This window comes from Lepeophtheirus salmonis, chromosome 14 (assembly GCF_016086655.4).
Source record: "Lepeophtheirus salmonis chromosome 14, UVic_Lsal_1.4, whole genome shotgun sequence".
NCBI classification, from domain to species: Eukaryota; Metazoa; Arthropoda; class Copepoda; order Siphonostomatoida; family Caligidae; genus Lepeophtheirus; species Lepeophtheirus salmonis.
In genome coordinates this window covers 27,946,026-27,966,015 of record NC_052144.2, presented here as the reverse complement: position 1 = coordinate 27,966,015, position 19,990 = coordinate 27,946,026, and the positions used below count along the sequence as shown (strand labels likewise).

Here is a 19,990-nt window from a genome sequence, read left to right as displayed (position 1 = left end):
ATCAATCTTACAAAAATCAAAAACTGTTTACAGTAAACTAAAAAAAATCAAACAAAAAATGGACAACTTAAATTTATTGGAAACAAATTCAAAAATTCCCTTTTGTACAAGGTGTAATTGACTGACACATCAACAAATCCTCCTACAACAAAAAATCTGAGCTGATATTCAGGATCCCGGATGAATTCTGGAAACTTGCCAATGGAGTCTGTTGTCAAGACCTCCTCCCATTTTTGAGGTCGAGTTGAGGCCGTTATTATGACAAAGGCGATTAATTTGAATGATATTAATACTTCGGAGTTTATTGAAATCGCATGATTTTGATAGGAGAAAATCCTTTTCAAATATTAAAAATAACAACTTTTGTTAGTTGTTAAATAGAGGTTGCAACACATATTAAAATGTTTATGAAGTTACCAGCCACTTTGCCGAAAGGACACTTTGTCGAATGATCACTTTGCCAAATGGACACATTGGTGGAAGACCACATTGCGGAACGGACACTTTACTGCTAAAAAAATATTTTCCGGGGCGTCCGCAGGGTGTGGCTGGAGGGGCTGGAGCCCCTACCTAATTAAGGAATTTATGTTTTTTAATAAATAGTTTAATATTTCAAATTTAATTTTTTCAAAATAATTCCTTAACCAAGTCCTACCCAAAAAATAATCCTGTGGGCGACCCTGATATTTATTTGATGATGACTCATGCTGACATACCATGTCATTATTTCAAAGATTAATTGTTCATTAATTAATTATACTATCTGATTATATAATTCTCAAGATGGTTTTGTCATTTTAAGAGAAACTTAGACCACAAAAGGAGAACAAGTCCCTGTCAAAACCAAGCATCTTCATTATGAAATAAATCAATTATTTTATTATACAAGGGTGTCCAAAAGTCTTAAACCTCTTAGATTTGGCTGGCAAAATTTTGGCAGTAAAGTATAGTAACTGCAATCTGAGTGGTTGCTATGCAATCTGAGTTCAATTTCTCTCTTCTGATATAAAAAGAGGACCATTAAGGATACTTTATTAGTCAAGATACATCATCTAAGAAAAGAAGTAGAGAGTCTCAATAGTGCTGGCAAATCATCGCTTCAAGTGAATCAGATTTTGATACCTTCAACCAGTCTCAGTTCTGTTAAATATAACGTTATTAGATTGGAAAGACTTGAAACGTTGACGATAAACCAAGATGTGGACGCCCAAGGTGCGCTTTGAACCTGAATAACGTCCGGAAAGTTAAATTAAAATATAGAGATATCACCAGAGATCAAGGACAAAAATGGGACAGGAGATAAATGTGTCAAGGACTTCGATGAATCAAATCATCCAAAAGTACCTAGTGATGGTTTCCCTGAAGTTTTGTTACGGTCAGAATCTCAGGAAAGATACACGGATGAAACGGATTCAAAGAAGTAAAACGTTATTAGAACTTTGCACACGGAGAATAAATATTGTCTTTTTTGGATGAGAAGACATGGGACCTGGATCAAAAACTCAACCGTCAAAAAGACCAAATCTTGGCCTCATTATCAAAAGATGTATCCTGAGACCAAAGAACAATATCGAAATGATTTAATAGTCGATCCCTTTTGATTTAGATAGGGATTTCAAATTAAGGAAATAAGCTTCATTGGGTTTTTATTCCGGAGGGCCTCCTTATAAAGATGGGTGACTATATTTTTATAGTGGTTTAAAACCAATTAATCTGAAACGATTAAGTTTAGTTTCAGTAAGATGGAGCTCCTATACATACTAGTGTTCAATGCCAAGAGTGGCATAAAGCAAACATTCCTTTTTGAGACAAATCTATCTGGCCCCCTTTGAGTCCAGATCTTAACCCCCTCGACATGGGTAATTGGTTCTAGATTAAGGTCTTGTAAAATTCAAGGGTTTGAAAAGTTTATATGGCATCAAGGTCGAAAACATTTCGAAAATTAACATATAAATTAGAATGTATTACTTTTTGAAAGTTTGGCAAATATATTTGATTTCAATTGATAAACTTAATTATATAGAAATATCTGTGTATGACGTCATTCAAACTGCTCTTCAGGAATACATAGATCATAATAGTTCACACTGAGAGATACGAAATCCTTTTTACCAAGTATAATAACTAAGGTCATACGACCTACACATGCACATAGGTTTCCACATGTAAATAAATATTATATACAATGCCTATCGATACTCATCTTGAATTTTCCTTTTTTAACCACGCCACACAAATAAAATGACCGTTACTCGAGTTCTTATTACATATTTATCATCTTCAAAATCTATATGAGTTTTAAAGTGTTAGCCATGATTTATGGAGGGATGGGAAGTTTTTTTTTTTTTTTTTTTTTGAAAAAGATCCCTTGTTATAGAAGTTTTATGAGGGGTAGTCTATTAGAGAGGCCTTCTACAATATTGTATAACAGTATTAGTGTTGAGACTTGGTGTCCAGACCTCGGTTTGAAACTATGGACCAACATTTAAATCAGGGACTGTTTTTCGTTTTTTTCTAAAACTAATTTTATAAGTAGACCAATTCACACCAAGGTGTGACCGAATTAAGATAAACATTTTAACGATCTCAGACCAATTTAGGATTTTCAGAATGAAACCCAACATACCTTGTGAAAAAAAAATAGCACACTTTTTGTATATAACTTCAACCAGATCTATTTATTGACTCAGGTGTCTAATTCAAAAAACTTATTTACAAATAAATGTCAAATTAGTATTAAAAAGTAGATTTTACTCGATATAGCTACTACCATCAGTGGCAATAATGACCTCAAATTTTTTTGAGAATGCTCCACAAAAATTCTTGATCTACTCCTCAGATATATGTATCCACTTCTCATTGGCAGAGTTCTTTAGAACACCAATATTGTGGTGTTGAAAGCAACAATGCTTGGCCTCAATATACTACTAAAATGCATAATTCTAGGGATTTGCATCGGTCAGTATGGTGACCACAAGTTCCTGGGCAGAAGTTCAGAAATTTTTGGTTTGGTCTTTAAAAGTTACAATGTTCGAGATGGCATTACTTAATTTTGTCAATCAGAAAAGATTTCAAATTCGACACAATTTTAGACCTCAATATCTTGGTAGATCTATGTTTGTGGAAGTGTGTTCATTAGATTTAGCCCAACAAAACTGTATAAGAAAATATACAAAATCTTTGAAATGTTTTCCGAATACGAACGCCGTGCGACCATTGTTATGTGAATTACATAATTAAGTTAGCAAAATAAATTATAAAATACATTATCCTTAAATTTTCCGGATTTCAAATCGCCACCCTGTAATTACAGTAAAGATTTAGTCAAATTTATTTAAGTTACCACGGATAGTTATAGATATCTCATTATTATCACTACTAATTTGATTTCCTCTTTGTAGTATAATTTCTTCAGTAATAAAAAAATACCTTTCACTCGGCATCACAGTTGTTAGAAAGAATAAATATTCAATGGGTTGCTGAAGTTTGGAAACGTGTTTTTTTTCCCCCAACAGTTCCACCATTTGGATGGATCTTATGATTGTTTAATGAAGAGTAGAATGTAAACTAGAAACAACAGGAGATACAAATTAATCTATGCACGAGTTTAGAAAAGTCTTTCACATAATATTTCGGGACAGTTCGAGTAACTTTAAGAAAATTGTCGACTTAAGTAAAGTTAAATGTTTTTTTCTGGTTTCGAATCCAACAGTAGTAGATTCCTTGAAGACATTTTAATGGTTTAATCATGATGGAAATGAAACAACTCTTTAAGTATGATAATAATTATAATCTAAGCAAGATATATGAACTTTGATTATGTTACTTGTATATATGTCATCCTTATAAGCTGAATCAGAAGGGATTTGAGTAAATGGATTAACGATGGAAAAGTCTTTTCTTGACTTCCTATATAGGTATATGTAGTTATGTTGTGTACAACTTGAACGTATCATTGCTCCTACATTGTACTATGTACATATACCGACATATTATGACTTCTACGTGAACTAATCTCGTTAGTGTACGGGTCATTTATTAGAGAAGAGAGTTGGAAAGAAGAAAAGTGAAAACATGTGTGTTAGACCTACATACTTACTGTAAACAATGTATATAAATACATATCCCGTCATCCCGTTTTCCCCGGAAATCCCGCATTTAGTTATTCCATAATATAAGATGTTTATAAAATATTCATTTAATTGATTAGATTGAGCTGCACTGATTTAGTATAAATAAACATTACTATAGTACTACCATTACTCAATTTGATCTATATATTGTCTTAAACTCAATATACAAACATGACGTACATATATTTCATTTTCTAGGAGCGAGTGTGAGTCGAGCATACGCACATTGAGTTTATGAGAATAATTTCTCCCGAGCGCGCTGTCCAATAGGTCTACAAAGTGGGGATCCAAAACGTGCAGTAGTATGATTAAATTACGCAAAACGTGATTTTTATTGAATCGAGAAAATACCACACAATTTTTTTTTGATATGCTTAAATACTTTATTTAACTATATTTCTTATTCAGTAAGTCCTCATTCACAAGAGGTAACAACTTCGACACGCCAGTTAACAAATTGATAGCTCTTGACGATGAAGGTAGTGGCCTATTACGCTCTCATGCTGGGAGCTCAGAGTGTACATAGTGTTCAAAGAACGCTACTTAATTATAGAAGTAACGGACCGGAGGAAGAGCTAATAAAGTAGACGATTGGATTAGGGGTATAACCATACACTAACTTATATTTATTAGTGTATACTATTAAAATGAGGTATATAAAACTACTATAATAAAATGTATATACAAGTAGACCCTACTGCTAAAAATGTGCATTGATTGACTATACCTATAACTAATCCCTACGTCATATCCATAAAAGTAAATAAAACGATAATGTTACACACCACAGAGCGAATACAACTTTCGATGAGAGGCGTGTCGGACATTCTTCTCTAACACGCCCCAAACTTCAAAATCAAGGGGGTTGGAGGGAGGGATATATGGAGGTAGACCGTAAGTCAGCAATATTGTATCTGCATAAGTTTTAGTTTTTATTGGCTGTATCGTAGGGGCGCACATTAATTCACTTCTGCATGTCTAACGGTTTCTGAAGCCTTCTCGTCACTGATACTGGCACAAGGAGATTGCATATTTGTAGCACATGTACCCAAATATGTCGTCTAGGGTGTTGGCATCAAGGCGCAAAAAGTGCTCAAAAGAGTCTTGTTACAGAGGAGATGGGTTTCTTCCATGGCTGGTCTCAAAAGGTGCCCTCTCCATCCTCACAAGTCTCTTCCACCTACTGTTTTGATAGCTTTCTGTACAGTCTTGTGTGAAACCCCGAGATCTCTTGCATGGCCCTCATGGACTTGAGGGAATTGACCAGGCCTGTTTTCTTTACTTCCTCCAGATCCATTTTGGCTTTTTGACAGGACCCTTCTTCCTCTTCAAATTTTCCGACTTCCTAACGGTGTAGACGGGTGTCTTGGAGACACACGACTTCATGGAATGCATGAATAGAAATTCGTCGATCATGTTAAAGTATCATTTTCTCAACTTGTACTTAAGCTAGAGATCTCAGGTTTGTTTTGTTTTGTAACTAATTGTTTATGCTTTAATATATCGCAATATGAATTAATTTCAATCCCTCAACCTTAATTAATTATTGAATAAGTAAGTGTTCAGATTTCAATGGACCACCCAGTATTTGTTTCCTTTGCATGGGGGAAATTTTTACGTCCGTGCCGGACTTGTCTTCATTTTCGCGACACGTATCGTGGCAAAACTCATTATGATTTTCATGAACAGTTATTTCTAAAAACATTTTAGAATTTGAAAAATCAAAAGTTGAATGCAGAGTTTATATCAACAGGAAATGTTGTCGTGGAGTAATTTGAATTTTTCGACAGACTTTCTCTTTGTGTTTAAAATTTCAGATCCTGTCAGGTTTGATTGGATAAAGGGAGTAAATATAATACTCTAATGTTTAATTATACCTAATAAGTGCAACTCCATCTTACCAATTCAAGGTAAATTAATTAAAAAAATCATTTTTGAATAATTTTTCTCAAAATGTAGTTAGAATTACATTTGTATTGTTCCAATTCCATCAACAAATTCTTTTGATTCATCTGTTTTGAAACGCTGTAATTTGCAAGTGAAGTAGCAAAATTCCTCACCACAATTAGACAAATAGATAAATTTAATTTGAAAGGTCTAATCAGTATCCAATTAAGTCTCATAAATCAAATGAAATTTCGAAACTATCATTAACATTTTTCTTATGTATGATCGCAGAAATTTGAATACAAAGTCTATAATTGAGAGAAGTACATATGTCTATGAAATATTGGGATGCAATTTGGGTATTTTCACTTTTACTTTATTTTTACTCAAGATTGTGAAGTGTGTTAATACTTCAAAGTATATATTATTTTTAGTTTTTATAGATATGTTTTTGTTGAAAATCAAATCCTTCAGAGGAGGAGGTTAGGGCGGAAAGGGGAACTTGATGAGCAGAACAAAGGGCTCGTAGTTAGTTTGGTAAATGATGAATTTCTCTTATACGCCTACTAACATAGGTTGGGGAATAAGTAATTTCGTATTTTTCGCTTTATTTCAATACTTTATAAAAAGTGTTACAATCATCCTAATTAAACCAAATATGCTCCATTCTGTTTGATAACTTGTTGCCAACGACCATCCAACTTCATAATGCCCTTCTCGTGGAAGCCCTTGTGGCTATTGGCAAAAAAACTCGGACAACCAACTTTTTCAGACCTTTATTGAGGCCAAATTTTTACTCCTAAGCGCGTTGCCCATAGGCAAGAACAGATGGTAGTCACTTGGTTCCAGGTACGGAATGTTGGGTGGATGCATACGAAATTCCCATCCAAACTGTAAGAGCTTCTGATGCGTCATCAAATATGTGTGCAGCCTGGCGTTGTCTTGATGATGTCTTGCTATCTCGTGTTCGCCAATATTGACTCTTCTGCTTAATCACCAGCTTTAAACAGTCGATTTGTTCATGGTACAGGGCATAATTGAGCGTGGAAAAAAACCCGCTCGAACAACTGTTGTGCAACACGAACCGAAAGAGTATTTACCCCGTATACATCACAAAAAAATTGGTCGCTTTCGACGTGTTTTTCACCTTCAGGTAGTACAAATGTAAAATATGGTGAATTTCTTCCTTTTAGACCTCCATACTCGACGCAGGATAATTCCCGACTGAACAGGCAAGTGTAATACCTCAAAGAAGCGTTTGGAGTATACACTCACACATTTAGAATACCTTATCGTATGATCCCGTGTGAACAATAATGAACTAGATATACTTAGTTAAAAAAGTGGCGGGAAATACAAAATTACTTTTTCCCCAAACTAATATGTATAATTGGGATGGGTCTTGGCCAATTGAACTGATACTTGTGTAGAAACGGGTATTTTAATACTCGGGAGTAATTTGAAACTACATATACTTATAGCCTTAATTATAAAGATCCTTTGAGAAATACGTAATAATGTACTTACCCCACTAAGTAATGAACACAAATTAGCTAATAAGTAGTGTTTTATCAGTCCTTATTTAGGACTGAAGACTTCAGTCCAGTTCATTCTTGGTCTAGTCCAATTCAGTCCTGCAAGTTCAGTCCTTGATGACGTCAATTAACTTTATATCTTATTTTTAATAAGTGCTAGTACTGACAGTCCGAAGAACTGTTCCAATGACTGGACTGGATCGAATAAATAAGGACTCACACATCACTACTAAAGAGTGATTATTAAGTGGGAGGCGTTAAAATAAAATTCAATTTTAGGCCTTATTTTCGCATGAAAGAGCATATTTTAAGCACTCTAGAAAAAATAATTTTTAATTTTCGTCGAAAAATGTTCATTTAATTAAATTTTACTTTAGTTTTCTTTTTGTTTTTTCGACATGTTTATCAAGTTAATTACACTGTCGATGATAAATTTTATATATTCGATGAACTAATATGTAATTTAGGTTACAGGGTCTACCCCACCACTGGGGCATGCTGCATCACTCCTTATTTCTTTGAAACTTTTTTAGTAACGACAATATTTTCGGAAAAAGATTATACTAACATATATATTTTTTTTTGGCTTAGACGTAGTCTCAAAAAAAAATTATATTTATCCCATTCCGGACGACAACCATAAGCCAACACTATAGCAGATAAAAGTATATTATTCTATCACAAATATTTTTGTCCTGATTTGAACTATAAATCATGGAATCAATTCAAATGATGGTTTACCCTTGTGCCGTGATTATCTACATATGATCATTTTATTGATAATATTGGTATGAAAAAAGGTTGGATTGCATTATCATTTGAGGAAGTCGATTTTCTCTAAATTTATCTAATAGTGGCATGTATTATTAGACATCTACTTAATATAACCTTGCCTACTATTAGCATCATCCACAAATGTTTACTACAATAAATTAGTACTAAAAATGAAGGAACTTTATCATAAATTTAAAAACAATAAATCCTTGAGATATCCTAGATATTTTCTATTCAAGTTAATTTATCTTGAATTGTAAAAATATTTTTTCCATCATAATACTACCAAGATATGATGTTACTTGAAAAGTTGGGATAAAATTGAATTTGCTCATTTTGATAAATTAATAACTGATAGAGCTCCAAAAGAGAGGGGCTGGGGGCAAAAGACTATTGGCCAACCCACTTTATGATAGAACATATAAATGAAAAGTGCCATCATAATATAGTATTAATATATGACGTCATTTTCACAAAACCTCCTTACTTTTAAATCTGTACTAAAGTACCCATACCAAAAGAAAGACTCAAAATAGACCCATAAATTGAGATACATATAAGACAAAAAACAGGTTAAAAACGGGGTCTGGCCAATAAATACATATTTGAACACTTTTTTTTAAAACTTTATCATTCGAATTAATTAATAGTGTAGATAATCGGGTTTAAGGGATGTTTTCTAGATCGATTTCTGTCCATACCGCAATCTTAGGCTATAGATCAAAATTTAATCGTTTTAAAACATTGCCGGTCTCAATATATAGTATATTCTTACCTTTATTTTACCTCGCAACCTTTGATCTAAAAAGAAACGGAAAAAAGGGACGAAATCCTCTGGTATTTAGCCAAATAGTTAAACCTTTTTTTTTAATAATTAAATTTTTTAAGTTATCCCGAATACTAAATAAGCTATATAAAATGGGAAATGTATACACTTAAATACTACGGGGGTTAAAAAATATATTGTATTCTTTTGGAAACAGAGCATGAGTATAATATGATTAGTGATGTAAATCCGGTAATTTTTTTAGCGGGCTCGTTTTTTTTTACTTAGAAATTAGAAAATGTTTTTTTTCTCCTTAGCAGTTGGCATTATTATTCAATTTCTGAGTAGTGAACACTCTTTCCTAAACAGATTCAAATATATTCAAAACCTGATTGAATATTCGGGTTTGCTCAAAAATGACGGAGTGAAATCTCTGAAGATTTGTTGCAGTGGTATAATTGTAAGTCATTTTTTGGACTCAAAGTGGAATTGGGGATCGACATCGGAGTAATTTTAACAAATGTCCTTGTTTACATCCTTTTCTCCTTCCTCCCTTGTCAGAGCTGATTTTAGCCGATCTAATGAAACGTCATGAGCATTATTCTTTCTCTCCTCTAATTAATTCTTTAAATTTTCTGGGTAACCATGATTGATTTTCGTTTTTTTTTTTAAATAATAATACTCAATGCCCCTTGTACACAGGATTTTCGTCACTAAATATAACTTATTACTTTGTTTATTTATCAGAAAGACTGAATTATGAAATAGCCATGAAGTATCAAGTGAGTCGAGGTAATCGACAAAATACTTATGTTATTTGTAATAGCAATGTAAAACCGTAATACATCGATTATTTCGGTTTCAATCTGTGGACAAATTTTCTCTTCTATCCTGATTTATAAGTTGTGCAAACATGATTTTTACAACACATTAACTTCATATGACGTTATTGTAGGCACATGTTTATATTTTTGAAACACGCATTACGTCATCAACAGTTCATCCATAATATCGGTCCATCCAGACCAAATTTTATATGAGACTGATTTAGACTGAGTTTTTCTTTGATATTGACCCAGACTAAATTTTTTAACACATTGCGTACGAAGTGACCCACTTGTGGGTCGTTGATGCTTCAATTACAGTGCAGGTGACCCACCACCAATGGGTCATTTCAAATATTTAAGTAACTTCAAAAAATATTGTATACAGGGGATAATTTTAATTTTTTCACCATTATTTTTTAAAACATACTGAGTTTACATGTGAATGAAAACAATCAGTATTTTTTACCTTCAATAATTTCATTATTTATGAGCACAGACATTGTGGAATCTCTAAATTCTCCCAAACTCGGGAGATACTTACCTAGGAATCATCGCACACTAAGAACCGAATTAGTTTGGTCCACTAAAAATAATATCTGTCTCAATTTGGGGTAGGAAACCCAACTCCTACCCAATTACCCAACACGTACCCATTTTTGCGAGTAATATGCTGATTTTTTCTACATAAAAATTCTGAGTTCGGGTATTTTCCGTACACGTCCCTAATACCAATGAATTTAATATAGATTATATTTGCTGTCAGATTTTGACCTCAATTTCATTCACGTACAAATAATTGAATTTCATTTGTGGTACAATATTCATAGAATGTTTATAAATGCGTTTAAATCACTTTATTATCATTTGTGGGTACATAATGTGCCTACCTCTTTGAAATTAAGGTCAAAGAAAGTGAAATTATATATACAATACATACTTACAATGACTACTTTAAAAAATAAAAAAATAATCATGAAACATCTTATCAATTCTCTATTTCAAAAAAAACAAAAAAAACATGTACAATTGTATATATTTATAAAAATAGACTTGTCTGCTTGTTTTCTTATCATATTTTGTATGCTAGGGATTCTCAAACTGTAGTACGCAAACTAGTCGTGTTTAACTAGGAAGGGGGATCTTTGGAGTCATTTTCCCAGGCCCAAATAGGGACACCATACAATGTAAACTTTTCTATTTTGAAAAAGTAGTCTATTTTTTAGGGAGTTCATATAAACCATAAGGACGGACCAGGGAGTTTTCTAAAGATTCGAGATGTATTTTCTTTGTTACTATTGTTTAAGTAAATGAACAGAGTTCCCGCGTTGTGACGTCGACATTGATCGATACTACGTCATATATGTATACTGAATGATATATTGGAGAAAAGGAAAAGAATGAGTGAGGATCTAGAGAGGATAGGAAAAAAGCGCCTTCAAAAAAGTTGTTTACCTATTTTTATGTTGACACATATGCAATATTGTTTTTTATTCATTTTTAAAATACTGTTATGATATTTATGATTTATTATAACTATGTACCGGGATTTTTGTTTGAATTTTCAATATTGTAATAATTCCGATCTTGGACTGAATAAATCAATAACCACTCTAAAGAAAAACTATTTTGATAAAACAAAGTTTGCCTGTATGTACATATGTAATGCCTACATACATTTTTGAGGAAAAAAATAAAAATGTATTTATATTAATGACATCTCGCTGGTATTTTGTATTTAGCATCGAGCGTGTCGTCATATCACCAGATTCGAAATGTATTTGCAATTTCACATCATGACGGAACAATGCCATTAAACTTTCTTTTTGACAATTTCAAAAGGATGTTATTATTTTTTTATGAATGACAAAATAATTTTAAAAAATAGGGGTAAAACATTTACTACAAAACTAAATTTGAACAAATAACCTTTCATTTGATAAAAAAAGGCAAATTAAAATAATTTTTCCCTATAGAGGTACGCGGAAGCTTGGACTGCGATAAAAGGAGTTTAAAAAAATAAAAAGTCATCCAAAAATAGAGTGTTTTTTTTTCATAGACCTAAAGACACTTTTCTACTCTAGAACATGAATGAAAAATTCCAGTGGGAGTATTTATTTAATACATGGTAATTCTATTTATTCTAATTTTTCTTTCATGTCCTGTATTTGAAGATATTTTTGGGTCAGATGTAGTTGCACCAATCCGGTATAAGTAAACATTTCACTACTACAATTAATACCTCAAAAATATATTGAAGTAAGTTTACATAGCCAAGGACTCCTGTAAGGAGGACAGGACTCTGCGCTCACGCGTTTCCAATATGGGTCTTATTTATATGGGTTTATTCTATATGGAATATCTCTCTTAAAGTGTATTGCTGCAAAATAAAGAGTTTTTAAAAGTATTTTACTAGGGAAAATCGGCAAAATAATAAAAATGATGCTATATATTTCTAATAGAAGTGGTATTTTATTAGTAGTTTAATCAAAATAAACATTAAAAACATATAAAAAGGAAAAGGCACTATCAAAAAGTACAAAGTTGGTTCAAGTCTACAAGTCAGAAGATTTTGATTGAAATTTAGCTTCTGAATTCTTAGCTCCCATTCTCTTTTTTGTTAAAAACCGGATGTCATCATTCATTTTAGCACTTAAATTTTTACCCATGACATTATATAAAGCGAAGGAAATTATTGGAGGAAAAGCTGACCAGGAGTGTCCTTCCTCGCAACTTAACTCCCACAACGGCGATAATGTCAAGGGTTTAAACTGTCCTGCATCCTGTCAATGAATGTGGCAACAAATGAAGCTCTAGGATTTGGGGTGCAAAGTAAACTGTCTTTCTCTTCAGGAGTAGCTGTGATGTAAGAGAACATGGAGTAAGCATAAAGACAGGAGAGGTAGAGAAGGACGGATGGAGTCGACAACCCCCCTCTGCTCATTATTTCGATGAGTTCTTTCAGGTCTACATGCTGATTGGTTGGGAAATCGAAGGTTATTGAGTCCGGAGATGTGTCTCTGATTACTACTAACTCTTGACAGGATGTACAGCTGATCTTCTTCTTCAAAGAAAAGCCAATATACCCGACAACAAAGTAAAGAGCATTACTCTCTCCCTTGGAACTTAGTTCCAGGAGGTCATTTGGTTGCCAGTTAGTCAAAATGGGCTCAGCTTTTACCAGGTCTTCATCCAGCAGAGCTTTAATTTCTGAAGTAGTCATATCTGAAAATTTAAAAAAAATAAAATATTGTAATAATATTATTATATTGTAAAAATAAGTAATACCTAAATATTACTATTAACTATTAATGTAGTAGATCCCTCTTCTTAATTGCTCTGAAGCCAGGTGCTTTACTGTTTTTCCACTCGATGAGAAACCGTCAAAATCTCTCAAGAAGGTGAGGCCAAGTTTGTTCTTCTCAGAGATTGGTTCCCAAAGCTCGTCTCTCTTTTCGTAGCCAACTCTAGGTGACTCTGAAGAGTTGAGGAACTTCACTAACTCGTTGAGAATGTCTTCCTAGGTCTCTTGTTTGATTCAATTCTTCTTTTGCTCCCAGAAAGGAAGCCAAATTGATGGCTTGAATCACAGTGTTGACCTTGCCTTCCGAGGTGATGCGTGACACTGCCTTTTTGTCAATCAACACACCAGAGTGGTACGTTTTGAATGACACATCTGTCTTAAACTGGATGCTGGCTACTACTTGGCGGATGAAGTCTGATGGGAGTGTCTCCTTGGCCAATTTGTCACCAAGTTCTTCCACAGAGAGGACTGACTACTCATTCAAGAATTCAAATTCCAGATGCTGTTGGTCATAGAACTGTTGAGCCCTACGTGACGTGGTCGCAGCTTGAGTTGGCCTTGGGACGGTTTAGGAGTTCAGAGGTAGTTGGGGTAGTTTGGCTATTAGGATGGTACTACGTCTGGTTTGATGTACCTGTAAAATAAGGGCAGTTATAAGAATACTATCTTTACAACATTTTTTACAAATTATCAATCGCTAAACGGCAATCCGTAGAGAACGCATCCTCTTGCCTCTTCTTTAGAGCCTTGCCAAGGGTCTGACTTCTTTTAGACTCACAGATAAAATCAGAGTCGTTGAAATGCATGGAACACAGCTTTGTACTTTTGGATGTTGCCTAATCTGTCTTCTTCAGATCTGTTTCTCTTGGAATGGCTCTCATCCAGGTGGTATCAAGTCCGGGGGTTTTCTCTTTGTTTGGCTACAGATGGATTGTAACACCATACTGTTGTGGCTCGTTGTCATAGCCTGGAGCACAACACTTAGTAGGCATGATTGGAATTACAAAACACAATAAAGATGGCGTTCACAAAGTAACTAATAGTTATTACTTATTAATTATTATCTTAACAAACACGTTGCATTGTTTTTTTTTTTCAATAAACCCATGTTGCAGACGTATTTGAATTCATGTTTGCGCGTGCCCGGTCCTGCTTACAGGAGTCCTTGTCATAGCATATGTAAATTGAATTCTCAAGGATTTCATCTTTCGCACTATTAATTTTGGTGGACAATAAGTTTTTGCCTAGCGCGTTGTCCACTATAAAAGTTATCTTTTTATACAAAAGGCAGGGGCGTCCGGGGGGGGGGGTCTGTATACTCCCAATCGAGGAAGTTTTGCTTTGTATTGGAATTTTATTGATCAGGGTGAAAAAATTTAATGCCAAAATGGAGAATATATTTCTTTTTTTAAAGGTTTTCTTTTCTAAAAAAAGATGTCCAAATTATGAATTAGAGGAAAATTAATTCAAAAAAATAAAAAAAAACAATCTCATTATACCCTCCCCCCTTTATGAAGAAGATCACCAGAAATTAAGGTTTATATTAAATAAAAGCAGTATAAAGAAATATCTGATATTACAGACAATTTTTTTCAAAAATTGTCAAATTTTAAGTAATGGTGGATTTGGGAGATCTAGATTTTTTTTCGCTGATGGCAAGCAATGTACAGAGCTTAAGAATATAAATATAGTTATTTGTTTATTTTTACTTCATTTGATACAATGCAAACAAAATAAATACTTATTTATGAGCTTTATTGACAATGAACAAATATACATATTTTAGGGCCTCAAAATCACTTATTCATATAAATATATGATGTATATTTTGTGATTGATATGGCTATTTATAAATTCATTTCTTAGATGTGATCCAGATTAAACACTCACTAACAGAACAATATAATGAATTCTGACTTATCTTTTAAAAGAAGCCATATTGATGATTGGAATTAAATCGCTCAATATTAACAATTTCATAAAATATAACACTTCAGGCATAATTCAGAATGATTTGTTTATTCCAGGTAATTTATATTCAACTTTCAATGTCTTGGAGAAAGACAATAATATGAATCAAAAGAGATCATTTTATAATAGTTTTAACTTTGTATCACGATCAACGACCTTTGAAATTGTATTTAATGATGCTATAATTACTTTATCTAAGAAATCATTTAATATATAACTTCTTTTGATTCGATATCATCAACCTTATGATCACATCAAAATCCTCAAATACAAAGACATCTGTTTTCTGTCGATGAAATCCTTCGGTTAGTTTGAGAAGAGCAATTACTTTTACAATTCTGTCTAAATTAATTGAAAGGTTGGATAGGAAATATGTAGGATATCTCCAGAATTTATTGATTTCAAATTAAAAATTATTTTTTCTGGAGTACTTAGAATATGTTCTTTCATCCGAAAATTAGACCTAAAATTGAATTGAATTATATAGCCCCCCTCCCCCCTACTTCTATACTAAAACAGACTGTTAATGGTAAGAATCACTCTGTCTCGACAAAATTTTCCCATTCATGTCCTTAAAAGGAGATAGATTTGTCTTATTGGAGTGATTAATTAACTTGTCACCAATCGCTAACTTGAAAGATATCTCGTTTTCTAAATATGAAAACATCACCAAATTATTTTGCAAAACAAACCAAAATCAAATGTCTTGTAATCTCAGATACAACTGTACATAAGTAATGGGAAAATGAACTCTTTTTTCGTTTAACTAACTTTGATAAAAATCAGATTATAAGCATTCCGTTCATTTTTTTTTTTTTTTTTTTTCGTTCAGTCTTTATTTTCATTCCGTTCCCCTGTTCTGTTCTGTGTTCCAATCCTAAGATAGTACCATATCCACTGTACGACTGCAAATTGGGAGTTCTATTCTGATAGTGTCAGGACGACTTAACTTGAGAACTAAGTGTCAAGATTTTTTAAAACAATAAGTTTGATAAATGAGCTACAACTGACTCAAATCGGTTCATTGATTGTCAAGATGGAGGCCAAAAGTCAAAGTATGGCCAATTTGATTTGCACATCAACGAGACAAGAAAAACTCGACCGTTGACTAGTAGAGAAACTCCAAGTACAAACGCTACATTGCCTTCGTAGTCGATGAAGTTCCACCGCTCAACCAGACTAAGTTCCAGCCTCCACGATACTTCTAGGAATCGTGGCATCAGACAGGAATGATGGCCCCTTATTGGCTCCCAAAAGCCATAAAATTGGGACCAAGGAGTACCAGGACGTCCTCAAAGAATTGGTCTTGCCCTAGGTGAAGGTCAGTTACCCGGAGGAAAAAAATGTGTTCCAGCAGGACTCTGCACGGCGCACAAGACCAGCACTATGCAGGAAGGACTCGTAGAATTTTTTTTTCGATGTCTGGAAACGCGATTTGTGGCATTCCTCCTCGCCCGACATGAATCCTCTCGACTATGGTATCTGCAGCTTTGTCTAAAGTATGGTTTGTGTCATACCCCATCCCAGCTTCGACGCGCTAAAGACATTTGCCGAGAGGTAGTGGGTGGCCATTTCCGAGTGCCACGACGTCAAAATGTGCACAAAATTCAGGCCCTGGATCGAGGCTATGGTGGCAGCAGAAGGCCATGCAAAATATATTTTAAACTTTGATTTCTTGAATTTTTTGTAAGTACTATTGGAACAAAACGTTAAAGTATCTTTTTAGTGTTCAACGTTCAAAAAAAAAAAAAAAAAAAATCCGTTCCATTCATTGAACGCACGTTACATGGAACATCGTTCAATTTTGCGTTCCATTCACTAGCCTGACAAAAATGAAGGACAATTCATAGGTCCTTCAAATTTTTGTTTTTTTAATAAGTGAGTAACAAGCTTAGTAACACTGTTTAACTCAACAAAATAATGAAATGCACTCCATTGGTTGAATACTTCGAAATTTAAAAACAACCATTTTGTAATAATTTTTCTTAACTTTTAATTTATCAAAGACCAGTTTGCATTGATAAATATCGACTCAATTACATTTTGAAGGACATCACTTATGTATATAATATGAGTATCGAAATATTATTATACTTATTATAATATACTTTAGGTAAGAAGGCCTTAAATTCATAAGTTAATCTAAGCATAACTAATTTTATTTATCCTAAAAAACCACTGTGTAGCGAACAATACAACAGTTTATCCAGACAAACACCGGACACCTTTAACTTCCTTGTACTTTTTTGCACAAATTCCCATCGAAAGTTTATCCATTTTATACTATTTTGTAGTCCAATAATAACATGAAAGAAGGATATTTTTTGTAAGAGACAAAAAGAGTCAAAAAATGAAATTATGTTTCATAAATATTTGATATTTAATCACTAAATCTTTTGTTTGTCATCTTAATTTTTCTAATTCATCTCATTTCAGACAATTTTTATGGATCCGGACCAGAAAAATTTTAGTCGTTTTGTACGGATATCAAGTGTATTATGTACTTTTGAAATAATGGCACTAAACAATAGGGTGGTTTCTTTTTCAACTTTTTTCGAATGTTCCTTTTATTGGTTAGATGAATTCTAGCAAACCCGATTAGATAATGGTCTAACCTAGTATTTATATTAAACTTGCTTCTAACCTAGGTTTTTTTTTGGTGAAATCCATATAAATAAAGTATATTTCTTTCTCTAGACACACATTAAGTTCAAGAGAATAACTTCTCCCAACTGCGTTATAATTGAGCTCCGGCAACTCCATAGCATTATTTTGCATTTTTTGATTATGATGGCCACTATTTTAACCTATAGAATACAGTTTTAAAGTTTTTTTTCTAAAGTTACCATATGGAAAAAAAAGAAGAGAATAACAAAGAAAATTTTGATCTTTTCTTTTTGAAAATCTAAAAAAATGTGGTGCACTATATGAAAAACATCAAATTTTGTAACTTTTTTCTCTTTTACTTGTTCAAAAGGATAATTATAGAAAAAAAAATTATGAAAAATATAAATTATTGTTTTATATAGAATCTAAAAATGTATTTTTATATTTTATATAAACTAAGTTAAGGGTTTTAGTCTTTTATTCATAATTTGATGTAGATGTGCAACCTAAAGATGATTTCGTAAGGAAATGAAATTTTGCAATGGTAATTTTCATAGCATATCACAACTCCCCCGCACTTGTCATAGTCGAAATTTTAAAAAAAGTTGAAAAATGAACCACCCTACTAAACAAGTATCTACTTCTTTGCAATATCTTTGAAATAGTTGAATGGAAGTTTCTCAAATTTCATATTCATCGGGGAAAAAAATAAATAATATGCCAATAACCCCCTGTTGATACACGGAGGCCCATAAGTATCCAATTTTTGGTTTGCTTAAGTGACACACCTCCTTTTCATGCTACATATTATTCAGAATGAATAAAAACATACCTACTATGGGGTTCTCCATATTTGAGTTCCCTAAGAAAATAAATGGTCTTAATTAAAAATGAGGAAAATTAGTGAATTTTTTTTTCTTTACTCTTGCAATTTTTCATTTAAGAGCCTTAAATGTAAGGCTATAATATTTTTCTCAAAATAAAGACTGCATTTGTATTATTCGGCGAATTTTCGTGTATCTTTATTATCCAATTATTCTTATCAATCCTTTGGATACCTAAGTTGTCATTTATGCCGCAAAAATTCCTTGCCACAATCAGATAATTAGAAAGGGATGGATTTTATATATTGGTAACAAATATCCATATTTATACGGCAACGTTTGTCTGTTTTTATGCATGTTTACCATAAAGTGATTTTTGACTCAATTTTAGAACTGTGTAGATACTTAAGTTTTATACGGAATGAGTTGAGGACTCTTTTTTAATAACGAACGAGTGTGTAGCTAAGGCTCATATTTAAAAAAAAAGAAAATAAGATTATATTTAATAAAAAAATGATGAATGTGGCTTTAGATTAAGTTTAGCAACGAGTGTGGTAGCTAACGTTCACCCAATTAGCGATTTAGAGACTTAAATACTCTCTGGTTTCATCATGTCATTAAAAAAAATATCTATCTTTAATTATTGTTCTTTCATTCTTGAGGAGAGAACATTTAAGTATTGAATATTTACGTGTGAGTGTGAAAAAAAGTGAGTAAGACTAAAGATTTACTGTCCAGTTATTTTCTATATTGTTAAAACAAAGTTTGTCTATTCGTCAGCACTTAATAAATCCAGGTAATGCCGGGTACAATTACAAATAGTCTCATAAATGAAATATAGGTTATAAACTATAATTAACATTACTAAGTGTCTCCCTAAAACCTACCATTTACCGAAATATGTCCATGAAGTATAGGGTTGTATTGGTCCTTATTTTTGCAGTACAGACAATCGGTCCTTGGGAGCGGTCATTAACTGTCGGTCCTTGGATTTTTCAAATATAATATGTGTATTATATATACCTATGTATTTGAATATAATAACACATGTCTCACAAAAAATATTATATTTTTCATTATAATAGTATATAATACGAACATTTATTATTTTTAGTAAGTATATATTGAAAAGTATTTATTCTAAAATCTAACGGAATAATTAAAAAAAAAAGGAAAAACACATTTATTGACGTGACGAAGGATCAACTCTACCTTCTTATAGGAATGACAATTGAGACTGTACTGTACTAGACCGCAGTCCTCGGTCCTAAATAAGGACCAACAGATCTGTTGTTCTGCTTCTATGAAATAATAAAAAAATCGACATTTCTACTTTTTTAAATTTTTGCTCAAGAATGTTTATCT

The 19,990-nt window shown here is 32.8% G+C and overlaps 1 long non-coding RNA gene across 1 annotated transcript; it reads right to left on the bottom strand.

The window, feature by feature from the left end:
- Positions 1-12,371: 12,371 nt before the first annotated feature.
- LOC121129803 (uncharacterized) lies at positions 12,372-14,275 on the bottom strand. Its single transcript, XR_005868516.2, has 3 exons — positions 13,908-14,275; positions 13,208-13,857; positions 12,372-13,144 (listed from the first exon to the last, which is right to left on the bottom strand). It is a non-coding gene; the product is annotated as an uncharacterized lncRNA (long non-coding RNA).
- Between the last annotated feature and the right edge of the window lie 5,715 nt (positions 14,276-19,990).